This window comes from Pipistrellus kuhlii, unplaced genomic scaffold (genome assembly GCF_014108245.1).
Source record: "Pipistrellus kuhlii isolate mPipKuh1 unplaced genomic scaffold, mPipKuh1.p scaffold_m20_p_21, whole genome shotgun sequence".
NCBI lineage: Eukaryota > Metazoa > Chordata > Mammalia > Chiroptera > Vespertilionidae > Pipistrellus > Pipistrellus kuhlii.
In genome coordinates this window covers 6,716,449-6,729,974 of record NW_023425520.1, presented here as the reverse complement: position 1 = coordinate 6,729,974, position 13,526 = coordinate 6,716,449, and the positions used below count along the sequence as shown (strand labels likewise).

The following is a 13,526-nucleotide window of genomic DNA, read 5'->3' as shown; positions in this document are numbered from 1 at the left end:
AGGGAAGAAAGGAAAGAAAGAGAAGGAGAGAGAATGAATCTAAGCACACACTAGAATGTTTGTGGAGGAAAATCCCCCCACCATAAATATAAAATGAGAGAAATGTCCTGGAATGCACAGGTGAGGGGGAAATGCGTTAGCCGAAGATGCATTAGTCACAGAGTCCAATCTCTTTCTTCCTAAGAACATGTCAGGGATTTCTCAAAAGCCAGCTTCAGGTGGGTCACATTGTGTCCTCTCTGCTCTTTCCCACTGGTCCATATTTTGAAATTGGGCAAAGCTGAAGAAAATATTTTTAATAACCTCAAACTTAAACCAAACCACTCGCCTGTCAATACATGGGACTTGACTGGGTGAGTTGTCTGGCTCTTCCATCTCAAAGCTCTGCTCCAGCAGTGGGGGCTCGGCCCAGCACTATATGGGCGATAGGGAGACCCTCCCTTCACACATTCCCTCGCTGGAGAGAAATCAGGTTTTCTATTAAAACCACTCAAAATGGAATATGGCAAATCTAAAAGATGAGCACAGAACATGAGAATGATTTTTTTTCTTGAAAAGTGAAGACATTATCATATATTTTTCGGAAGAAACTAATTTTTGCCTCTTTCTGGTATCATTATCCCAGCTGTTATGTTCCTTCTGAGCAACAAGGAACGGCACAGAAAGCTCCTTTCCTTGCAGGCTTTAAAACATCTTCCTGAACCACTTAATCTCCTGAGATGGGGACTAAAGGCAGAGGCTGTGGTTTGGCTCAGAAAAACTGCCCACATGTCTGATGTTTCCAAAACTCTCCAAGTGATAATACCATTGCTCAGAGAAATTGTGGCAGCTTTCCCCAGGTGCCTTCTAAATAGCTCCTCACCCGGCCAGTCACCGCAGCGGCCCCATGAGGGAGCTGCCTCAGGTTCTCCTGGACAAGGAGAAGAAACAGGAATCTGGGCTGAATCTCCAGAGATGCCCCTCCGTCTGGCTCCCCGGCACCCACTCTGGTTGGTGGTCACAGGCCTCGGGGGTCCTTGTGATCTTTTTAACGTCCTTCTCAACTCCAAAGCTAGCGCTTGATCTAGCTTTGTCCATGTATTTATGGTCAATAGTGAGGCATTACGGTAAGAAACCTGAGGAAATCGTATCCCATCCTTCGAAGTGTCTATTGCGTATAGAGTCACTGTAAAACAGGAAATTGCAGTGGTCAAAAGCCAGGCACATTCAGGTGGCTCTCTTCTTTTGGCCCACTACCATTAGTGGTTTTGCCCATTGGAAGGACCAAGGAGCTCAGGATTTTCTCTAAAACGATTGCTCCTCTCTTTGAAATGTAAGCACTTCTCCTGCCAGCGTGTACATCTCCCACTTTCTAGATTCGTTCTCAATCTTATTCAACTTACCATGGCCTTCCAGATTCCCACTGCATTTAGGATTTTCCAGCAAGTCTTCTACCTACCTTGAGCTCTCCTCATCCTGGTTTATTTTTCAGGTCAAAATTCAGCTTCACGCTTGGCTGTAAAATTATATAGTTTCCTGTGTTCAAGCACACAGATGCACACGTTTCTTTGAGACTAGGCTCTTCAGCTTTAAAGAAGGACCCTTCATTGTAATCATTACCGAAAGGATACAGTACTAATGGAACTTAATTGTTTCCACTGGATGCATCTCGGGTGTTTTTGGCAGCCAAAATGAAAATGATTCCAAATACCATCAAAGGGGCTTATATGCACCCAGCATGCACAGAGTGTTTTGATATACAGTGGAGTGTTAATATCATTATCTCTCCTAATACAACATACGGTTACTTTAATCCTCTCCCGCCTCTGTGATCTTAGAAGATCCCACGGATAGAAGGCAGAGAATAAAATACTATATACAAGGAGACAAAGGGAGAATTAGTCCCCATCCTCAGTGCATTTTTTTTATTGTTTGAATGTTGGCTTCAAACATGTACCTTTATCAATACTGACTTCTGTATCTTCCACGCTAGTTTGAGTTTGTATGCGACATCAAACATACCTTTTCACACATGTTCTTTCCAGATTTTTTTAACACTTACTTAGCAGTTTATAGAAGGAAGTGAATGATCTCCTCAAGCTGCTTACAAATTAAAAAAAAATCTGTGCTTATTAATTATGCAGGATTAGTCTAATTATAATTCAGCAAATTAATTAGCGACAGAAGGTGTTCTGAAACATTGGAGTACATTTGCATGTTAAATGGAGAGGCTAGTCTGTAATATATGTAAATTTATGCATGGCTTCATAGTTTAATTTAAAAATTTGCAGCTGCATATGGTATGGGAGCAGGTGAAAAGTCAGTTTTAGTTTAATGATGCTAACAAACATTGGATGGTGTCCTGTCTTAGCAAGAGAATGCACTCATATCTGCTAATCTATGACTCTGTCATAAGAATATAATATTACATAGATGCTCAAATTCAAGGTCATTAGTGAATGGACCCATAGGTGCAATAGGTATAAAGCTGAAGACTGCAGAGAGAAAGCTAAGACAGGAGAAGCCCAAACTATGAACTTTGTTTGCCACTTTATCCGATATTGCTTATTGAATCAGTCAGACTTAGCTTTGGGAAAGTAGCATTTCAGTCCGTGGTACCTTTTTTGTCTGACTGGTATCTATTCTGGCAGGTGCAGAAGAGTTGTCCAACCTTGATTCCCTTTCCAAATATTCACATTTGCACTTCATTTCAATTTCCTGGAGCCGTGGGAAAGTTATTACCAAGTTATGAATTAATGGTAGGGTAGAGAGTTTTACACATTGGCCTCAACCATCTGGCAAAACAGTAAAACCAGCGGACCAGGCAGCAGCAAAGGGCTCTTGGTGTAATTGGTGTTCACTGCTCAGCCTAGCATAGATGAGCTTGGGGGGAGGGCCTAGGACGAAGGGGGAAGGGAAGACGGCAGAAGGGGCACTAAGGAAATAGGACGGTAAGGACCCATTAAGCTGATGGCTGGCTAATAACTTCATTTCTCTCCTTCACCCGAGTAGTCATGGCATTAGAAAGGGAAATAGATTTGTATTCTAATTCTGAAGCCTCGCTGAAAGATGTTTCCTGAACTCGGTCTCTGAGTTCAGTTTCACTCTATCTTTTTCTCTTTTCTTAATGAGAAGAAAGAGGAAGGGATACAGAAAAAAGAAAAAAAAGAAAAAAAAAAGAGGATACAGTTTTGTTTTGTTAAAAAAGAAAAAAGAAAAAATGAGGACTAGTTAGCCGTGCACATTGCAAGAGCCCTCCAAAGACATTTTGCGAGGACAATTGGAATTACAAACGTGCTCATAGTGTGTTTCATTCCACGTCCGTCAGCCCCAAAGAGTTCACTTATTATTTTCATTAATGGTGTCAGATTTCCATTCGAGCGCAAAAACAAGGACTTTTCTTCAGAGGCTTTTCCCCTGTTGAATCTCGTGGTGGCAAGTAATGGAATTCAGGAGAGGGAAGATGTGTCTGGATGTACAAAAAAAAAATAATAATAATCTAACCTATAACCTCTGGTTCTCAGAAACCGCAGTGTGTTGCTGGTCAAAAATAAGTGGGGCATCAGAATGGCCCCCTTGGTTTGGCACCTCGGCCACTGTTTACAGTCAGTGGCTTGCCCCTGGAGCTGGGGAGACATTGCCTCCAGAAGAAATCCTGAAATGGCTTTGAAATGAAGTCTATCGATATGGAGTCAGATTACACAGTGCGGGAAGTCGCTCCCTCCTGGTGCCTAAATGAAAATAGCAGATCTCACTCCCGAGGCTGTGTGTTTGGTAACGAAGTAGTCGCGATTGCCAAACTGAAATGCCACTTCCAGGAGCTTGCAATGGGCGTGAATGCCAAACAGAACATGGCCAGTTGCCAGGTAGGAACCAGAGTCAGTGCATGTAGCATGAACTGTTTTGCCGGCCCATTGTTTACTGAAAACAGTGACGAGGGTTTGGGCCCTTCATCTTTGGTTGTTTTTGTTCTCTTCCTGCAATCTATTGTGTAGATTAATTACAGATTCTTTTTTCTTTTTTAAAAATCTCTCCCTAAAAACTAAGGGAAGATCTACAAGTGGAATATATATTAATAGTGAAAAAATAAAGAGTATAGAGGAAGAACAAGAATTGAATTGGTGGCAAGTTCCTCTGGTAACTTGGTATGGAAAACAGGCCATTTTAAAATTGGAGGGGAGGGGGCAGGGAAAAAGGGGCAGTTCCGGAGACAGGAAGCACAAGTATGCCTGGTGAAAGGTGAAGGAGCTAACTTACTAGGTATCAGGCATTTACCCAAACACTGTGCATGCATAACTATTCCTCACTACTGGCCTATGAGTTCATGCTACAAAGGAAGGAAGTAAAGGTCCCCAACAAATATGAAGCAAATAATAACAATAATAATAATTACAGGAGACTTGATATAATGTGAAAATGGCTTGGGAAGGACACCCCAAAGTCTGAAATTATCTGCTATGAAAGGAATTAACTCAATGGTCTATTTAAACATCTCCACTGTAGGAGAATCCCCTCTGTCCCTCAGATAATTCTTTATAAAGTTAGCTTTGTTGACTTGATTCTCAAAAAGAGGTTTTCCAAGGTTTAAATCAACTTATGCTACATGTATGACTTTAGGCTTTTTTATTATAGTCTTGATGGACAAATGGCCTTGAGTCTTCCTCACACTCAAGCAGTCTTCTACCTTCTTTCTGCAGAGGGCTGCAGCTGTGTGATCTGTGCCATCTTTGGACCATATGGGTTCTTGAGACATCTTGTTTTCCAAATATCTGATAGACTTGCTTATCTTCCTCTGCACATTCCAAAATAGCTGCAGAATTTCTGGGAGGATGAAAGACTTTTTATTTGTTTCTTTGTTTTGTATTGCAACACTAAGAATGACTCCACTCTCATATCCAGGGAGTAAGATGAAGGATGTGCTATGACCCCCCAAGTAGATTGACAAGGCACTAGTCTCATAAAACAAAGAGCTGCTTGGCAATGTGTCCTACCTCTCCTTCAAAAGAACCTTCACCAAGCTCCTGTCAGAGCAATATATTTCTAAGAGTCAGGCAAACCAGAGTTCTACTCTTAGCTCTTCCACTTACTATCTGACCTTGGGAAAGTAATCTGACCTTTCTGAGCCTTTTTCATCTCCTCTGTAAAATGGGGACGTTAATTCTCCTACTCTCAGAGTTGGAGGGATTAAATGAAAGCATGCATGACAAATAACATGTGGTAAATAATACAGGCTATTTAGCTATATATATAAAAGCCTCAGTGACTGTTACAACTGATTGACTGAATGACCTGTTGACTGAATAACCAGTTGGTAGTTATGATGTGCAGTGACCACCAGGGGGCAGACTCTCAACTCAGGAGCTGCCCCCTGGTTGTCAGTGCACTCCATCAGCCAACCTCCCATGGCCAGCCAACCTCCCACAGTCCCTTCTCCCAGCTGTCCAGCCCCGATTGGCCCCTATCAGGACTGGGTGAGTTGGCCCTGATTGGTCCCAATCACTGGCCAGGCCGAGTGACCCCATCCATGCATGAATTCATGCACCAGGCCTCTAATTATTACTATAATCATCATCATAACTAGTCCTTAGCTAAGTGCAGTTAGAGATGTTGAGTATAGTTGGAGGAAAATTTATTGCTTAAAAATTTCTGTAAATTTAAATTTTTTGGATCTGAAATGGCCTTTTATTGAAAAAGTCTAGGTGAATAAGCTTTAGTGGTAATATGAGCCTTCCATAGGAATGTAAGGAGACTAGAGTCTATACCTACTCTGTGGATGCATTTACTAGTGGCCCAATGCACAGATTCGTGCACATCGAAGGGAAATTAATTAGAAGAATGATTCGTGTGGTAATTACATTATTGCAAAAAATTACATATGAAAACAGTATATATAACAGTATTATAAAATTAAAACACGCATGTGATTGGCGCCAGTAAGAGCTTTATATGTATCATGCATATGCAAGTTAACATTTATTTTTAAATTGCCAATGCATGTCATATGTACTGGCCAGTCTGTCAGAGAGTTAGACAGATGTGCAATCGATCACTTAGCCTTTTACTAGTATATATATATATATATATATATATATATAGATAGATAGATAGATAGATAGATAGATATTTACTTTTAAGGGATTTTATAATAAATGGATTACATAGAAATTCAGCTTATAAAAATAAGTATTTGATTTAAGCCTAAAGTAGCCACTCATTTAAACATTTTAAGCCATCTCCTTCTTTCCATGGATCTTCTTGGACTGTTGCACCAGCGCCATCTTACCAAGCAAATCTCAAGTACCATGCATTCTCAGATGCCCTATCGTCAAGTCTATAGGGCACAGTAAGAACCATGGAGAGTCTGACATCCCAAAGTCTACTTAAATTTGTGGACTTATGTGAGACTCTCATTAGGTCATTGGATCTTCTTACCTGGGCTGACACCTAACCCATCAACAGATTTCTCAAAAGCAAGTGGTGTTCAGGTCAAGGCTGTCCGAACTTTACATGGACTGCCGGGTTTGGATTCTGTTAGAGGTGGGGGTTCTCTGTTGCTGGAAGGTTCAAAAAGGATATTACAGCAAAGACCTAGATTAAAGTTGGACCATTATCACTGTGCTTTACACTAGTAACAACTGGAAACCAATCACCTAGGACTGTGGTCGGTAAACTGGCTCTGGAGCCACATTCGACTCTTTGGCCCCTTGAGTGTGGCCCTTCCACAAAATACCACTGCCTGGGCAAGTCTATTTTGAAGAAGTGGCATTAGAAGAAGTTTAAGTTTAAAAATTTTGGCTCTCAAAAGAAATTTCAATCATTGTACTGTTGATATTTGGGTCTGTTGACTAATGAGTTTGCTGACCACTGACCTAGGGGTTTTCCTATCACATAGCACAGAGTGAACAAGTGGCCCTCTGCCTCCCCAGCTCAGGCTCACACTCTGACGACTTTTCAAAGGATGTTAGTTTGAGAGGATCCTGGGAGAAGAGAGGCAACTGTCCATTCCTTTCACATACAGTTTTATGGTCCAGCCTATCCCTATATTTGATAGTGCTCAGAAATGATATGAGAATGTTTTAAAGGAAAGGGGTTACCTTGCCCTAACCGGTTTGGCTCAGTGTATAGAGCATCGGCCTGCAGACTCAAGGGGCGGGCCCAGGTTCGATTCCGGTCAAAGGCATGTACTTTGGTTGTGGGCACATACCCAGTAGGGAATGTGCAGGAGGCAGCTGATCGATGTTTCTCTCTCATCGATGTTTCTAACTTTCTATCCCTCTCCTTTCCTCTCTGTAAAAAAATCAAAAAAAAAAAAAAATATATATATATATATATATATTTTTTTTTTTTTTTAAAGGAAAGGTGTTACCTTATTTTCAGAAACACTCCCAAACAGGGGAAGCCAATTGTATTTTAATTTATAGGACTCAGGAAAAGGAAGTTTAGTAGTTAATCCAGATAAATAGTGTTTTCCTAAAAAATCAATGGACATAGACCTTTAAGCACCTACAGTGTTTGAGGCTATTCTGAAATGGCTCAGACTTTAGTGATCCAGCCTACTTATGTGGCCATGGTGGCAGAGAGAGAGAACCAGATACTACAGCAAACCCGTGCTTGGCCCTTGGAGAGCCAAGGATGTTCTCATCCCCATGGTGCATAGATGTAGCCATCTCATCGCAGAAGTTGTTTCCAGAGTAGGCAGAATTAGATCTTTTGAAAGGAAATAAATTTAAAAATGAAAGGTGTTTTATAAATTAATTTTCTAGAATATGGCTCTGCATAATGGTAGCTGTTACTAGTGCCAAGTTCACATTCTTTTGATATACATCTCCTCTAATCTTTCTGTTTAAAGAAGCTTTTGTGCCTTCCATAAATCTCTCCTAAAGATGTTATACATTACAATTTCTTAGAAGGCATTAGAGTTTGGATTTCAAATTGGAGGTAAATTGAATGGCCTCTTCCATACATCTGGAGAAATATTATACTGGGTTCTGTTACCAGTCAGATCATTGATTATAATTCTAGAATATGGCATGACTATTAAGTGGTTACCCTTCTTGTGGTTTAGAGATCCCTCCCTGCCCTACCACTAGACCTTAACTCCACATCCTATTTGTGCTTCTAGTTTGCATCTCAGTTTCTATCTGAGATATGCTCAGCACTTGTCTAAAGCCACCTGGAAGCTTTCATGCTATTCTTAGACAGTGCTGAGTGCTCCCATATTCCAGAGAATGGGGAGGAGAAGAGGATTTATTGGGTACTAGGTAAGCCCCTGGGATTGTACTCAGATCCTTATTCAGAGGTCTCCAGACTCATCTCATAATCTGAAAAAGATATTTTGAATAGTTTGTGTGTTCCAAGAGAGCAAGGATTTTGTCCATCTTGTTTCCATTGTGCCTGAAAATTGGTGGCAAATATTGCATACTTAATTGCGAGTATCCCCCCCCATGTCTTGCATGGTTCAGGGTTCAGGTTCAGGTTCAGGGTTTGGGCTCTGGAGGAAGCCACATGCAAATGAAAGAGACTAGAAAATATTAAATTGGGAATATTGGGGGCCAGGTGGGAGCCCAGCTCAAGAGGAAGGACTCTGCTTTGCTCTGGCCTTGCGATCCCTTTCAAGTTTTGAGATATACCCATAGCCCTTAGGCAGGCAATTCCAATGATAGCCCATTAGTAAGGATTTACATAAGACTAGAAGGCGGAAGTTGCTTCAGCTCCTTTTGTCTCAACTAGACAGTTGGTGGTTGGCTCTGACCTTTGCCTTCAAGGTTAACCAGCCTTCTGGTCTCCTTGTCCATAACTCTCTGCTAGTGAAGATAATGGGCTGCTTCCAACACTTAATAACTGATCAAGTCAGTAAATAAATGAACTCACTAGGGGTTTTAAACTAGTGGCATTTACTTCCAAGCCACTATCTTTGACATAATATTTTCCTCTTTGTGTGCTATCATCCTTCAGTCTTCAAGAAACTTGAATCCTTTATAGTTTTGTTGTTATTGTTGTTTTTTGTTTTTAGACCATGTTTTCTGAGTTTTTTTTTTCTTTTAAATTCTCAGCCATCAATATGTTAATTGATTTTAGAGAGAGGGAGAGAGAGAGAGAGAGAGAGAGAGAGAGAGAGAGAGAGAGAGAGAAACATTGATCAGTTGCCTCTCATGCATTCTCCTACTGGGGAATCAAACCCGAAACCTTTCGGTGTACAGGACGACTCCATCAAACCGAACAACACCAGCCAGGACTCTGAAGTTTTTTTTTAAACAGCATATTTAAATATTATGTACATACTATAAACTTCGCCCATTCCAAGTGTACAGTTCAATGGTTTCTAGTATATTCACAGAGCCTTGCAACCATCACCACAACCTAATTGGTGCAGGAAACATAGGACGACGCCAGATGGAACTTGTTGCCAGAAAGGCCAAGGTTTAAGTTTTTGTTTCATCACTTACCAGCTGTGTGGTCTTGGGCAAATTTATAAATGCTTGGTGCCTTTGTTTTTCCTAGCTGTGAGATGATTTGCCACTTATAAAGTTGTGAAAAACAAATGAGGCAATGAATATTAAGAACATAGCTGGGAGCATGGCACAGAATAAGCATTTGGCTAGCCTTCTTCTCCTGTCCTCTGTGACCCTTGTACCCTTCAGCTGACAGACCACAAAGAATGGTGAGCAGGGACAGAGATGGCTGTGGTCCATGATATTCCCGAGCAACCTTCTCCTGCCTTGGAAACATAGAGAAAGGATGCTAAGGGAAGGTGCATCTCGCTCAACAACCTCATGATACCACCAGCTCTGGCAGAGGCATCAGTCAAGATGCTCCATTTTCTACCAACCAGCCATCCCTGCCTCTCTTCTTTCAGTCTCAGAGCAGTGGGCTTGATATATCTCTCAGAAAACCGCGGCACCCACCTCCAGCTGGGCTTCAATAAGTGATAATCTTTTTGCCTTCAGTGGTTTCTGCCCCCCAATGTAGCCATTTCTAGGGAGTTTTCAACTCTCCGTGTTCTTCTTCGCACACATAGAATGGTAATGCTGGAAGGAACCATAGGGATGATCTGATTAAACTCTCCTAACCCTTGAAGTAACCAAGGCCCGGAGAAGCGAGGTAACTTGGTTACAAAGTTAGTTGGTAGCAGCTCAAGACTAGCTCACCGTCAGCATTTAACCAATATTTGTAGAGTTGAAGGAATGCCTTGGAACTTGATTGAAATCTGAGCATCTGAGTTCACTTTTGGGGGGGGAAGGGAGGAGTATTCCTTTAAAAAAAAATTATTTCTCAATTAAGTTTATTGAGTTCATAATTGTAAATGTATCTTTATTATTGAAAGAACTACAGATGTTCTCCTTTTTCCCCACCATGCACTCCCCTCCACCCTGCTGTCACCCCCTCCCCAGGCCTTCACTGCACTATTGTCTGTGTTCATGGATTATGCACATCTTATATAACAATAAAAGGGTAATATACAAATCGACTGGCAGAACAACTGACTGCTATGACGCACACTGACCACCAGGGGCAGACACTCAATGCAGGCGCTGCCCCCTGGTGGTCAGCATGCTCCCACAGGGGGAGCACTGCTCATCCAGAAGCCCCGAGCCCGGCTCATGTCTGGTGAGAGCAGTGGCTCTGCAGCAGCCCTAAGAATATCTGACTGCCGGCTTGGGAGCAGGCCTAAGCCATCAGTCAGATATCCTCCAAGGGCTCCCGGACTTCGAGAGGAGCAGGCCTGGCTGAGTGACCGCCTCCCGCCCCCCCCACCCCCCAGTGCACGAATTTCGTGCACTGGGCCTCTAGTATGCATATAAGTTCTTTGGTTAATCTTTTCTCACCCACCCCTTGTCTCTGAGATGCATCATTCTGTTGCATGCTTCCATGCCTGACCCCACCTCTGTGTTGCTCTTTATCTATAAAAGGAGAATAAACCTGTAGTTGTTAGTGTATCCTCTTAAGGAAGCAGATCAGAGGCCCTGCGAAGTGTAGCACGCTAAGTGGTAATCACATTTACGTAGTCAACATTGTTTGGAGAAAGTGAAAATGACTCCCATCCCGATGAGAATCCACACATTTGGCTTGAATCTTGAAATTCATTGTGGTTCCTCATTTCTAAGTAGCGAGAGCTGACATTTTGCAGGCAGCCCTGCCTTCGGAGGGATCTGGACCCAGGGGATCTGCTCCCTGAACATTACCCTGTGCTTAACGGCTGGTTTGGTCAGGAAAGGGTTCTGTACCAAGCCCTTGAGCATGATGGGTGGAGGGGTACAAGGAGGCAGGTGGAAGACATCAGTACAAAAATAAATAAACAAAATAAAAAATAAGAGAGAGAAAGAAATTGGAGATGTTAGTAAGCCCCAGAATTCCTTTAAATTAATTTCTAGGTCCACATGTAAACTATCCAGGTCATAATTTCTGGTGCTGGCCACTTAGAAATAGAAGTAACTATGCCTCTTTTTCAAAGTACTACACAATGTAAGAGAACTCTCCGCCCCCGCTCCCCACTCCTCCACCGCTCTCTTAGCCTTTGTGAACAGAATGTTGTATCTTTACTGTGCAGGAGGCTGTGCAGGTTAAAACCAGAGAGAAAAAAAGAGGCCACGCCGGGTGTTTTCCACGCTGAGAACTGTTAAGGGTCCTCATTTAAAAATGAATAAAGCCTTTCAGCAGGCCCCTTGTTTCCCTAAATCAATTTGATTTTATGTAAACATTTATCTCCTTTGCACTTTCCCACCCACCACACCATCGCTATAATAACGCCTTCATGAACATTAATGCGTTCCGCAGATACGTTCTGGAGGAAGGGCGGGGTGGGCAAGGGGAAGTGAAACACACACACACACACACACACACACACACACACACACACACACAGAATGCATTATAAGGAGCCCAATTGTGGGAAAACTTTCCCCAAATCAAGGAGTTAGTAGTGAGAGAAAGCGCTTGGTTGGATTCTAATGGGGATTTTTTATTTTGGTGGGTGAGGGTGGGGGGTGGTGGAGGCGATAGAGGAGGCCAGAAATAAAGTCCTGATGGGGCCTGGGAGGGCGATGGGGAGCAGGAGTGGGGACTATTGTTCGGAGAGACTTTGCAGGGAAAAGGCAAGTCCTGGGTGTGCTCAGAGCGGCTCAGCGCCTCGGTGCCCGCAGAGGGCTGCGGAGGACGCACAAGCACACATGGAAGACTGTTTCCCGGTCCGACACAGAGTGTGTGTGTGACTCCGAATCCCTCTTTTCTTAAATAAAAGCAGCTCCCGCTGCAAAGCGCTCGGTGGCTGCGGCAGCCGGGTGGCCGCGCTGGGCGGGAGCGCAGGCAGGATGCGCGCTTGGGGAGCCTCCTTCCCTCGGCCTGGCCATCGGGGCCCCGGGTGGGCACCCCCGCCCAGAGAGGATTACAGGGGAGACGCGAAAAGCAGATGTTATAAAATAATGGGGAACGATTTAGCTGCTATTTCTACATTCGCACCCAACCGTATTCATTCGAGAGGGGTCAGCAACACTTGACCAATTATGTTTAGCAAGTCCCGATTAAAGATTCACAGGAAAAAACAAAGCGCTCTGAAAAGTGCATATCCCCTCCTTTATCATTTACTCTTTATTTTTCCATCAGATTTTCTTCCTTTTTTTTTTTTAAGTGCGAAATACCACCACCCATTGGAGCGCTCTCTCGTTCTTCCGTGTGATTTGTAGAGAATTAACAATAAACACGAGGTCAGCGCGAGAGCCTCTGGCCAAACCGTTGCTTTAAAAATAGGATTTTTGGGGAGCGCTGGCTGATGTCTCCGTGTTTGTGCTGGTACATTCTGGGGGAAATGTATATCTTTTCCTTTAAAGTTCTAATTCAAGGCATGGATGTGAGAGTTCTGGAGGGACTTTGGGACTGCGGTAAAATTTCGTTGTCATAGTAACAGGAAGGGAACTAGGCCTCTCTCACCTGGGACTTGAGCACTGCAAGAGCTGGATTTTTTTTTTTTTTTAAGGAAAAAGACTCTGCAAGTAAAATACATGAAAAACTTATTGCGTTTTGAAACAAGAATTCCAAACATTAAATACGTAAATCGCGGAAGAGGCCGCTTCTGCCATGTTTTCTTGGTGGCTGTGCTTCTCTGATGAAAGATGCCCCGTTTTAAAATTACACAGAGTAGTTCATTTAGGAGATTATTGGCTTAAAAAATGCACACGTCTGACGAACGATGACCTCGGACCATTATTCTGTGCCTTTGTGTTTTCTGGATCATCTATAAGGAGTAAAAGGACATTCACTCTTGTTATTAATCATAAACCCCCAGCGTGTACCCTGCGCAGACTGACTCTGTCTTTGGGTGGTAACATGACATTTTCTGATTTGTATACACACTGGCTGGAGAGATCAGGCCTCTCTGTGTGTGAGGGTGTGTGTGTGGGGGGGGCAGGGGGGGTTGTGAGCAGGAAGGTGTGTGTGGCCAGCAGAAAGCCACCTAAGGGAGCAACCCTAGGACTCTGGGCTAAGTCATTCCATTTTCAACCTGAAAGCTGAGAGACATTTCTGCTCGGCAGGAGTCATTGTCCTTTGGGGAA

At 42.9% G+C, this 13,526-nt stretch overlaps 1 protein-coding gene across 1 annotated transcript in view; it reads left to right on the top strand.

The window, feature by feature from the left end:
- The window catches only part of EBF2 (EBF transcription factor 2), a 202,513-nt gene that overhangs the window by 127,433 nt on the left and 61,554 nt on the right, over positions 1 to 13,526 (top strand). The window lies entirely within an intron of this gene.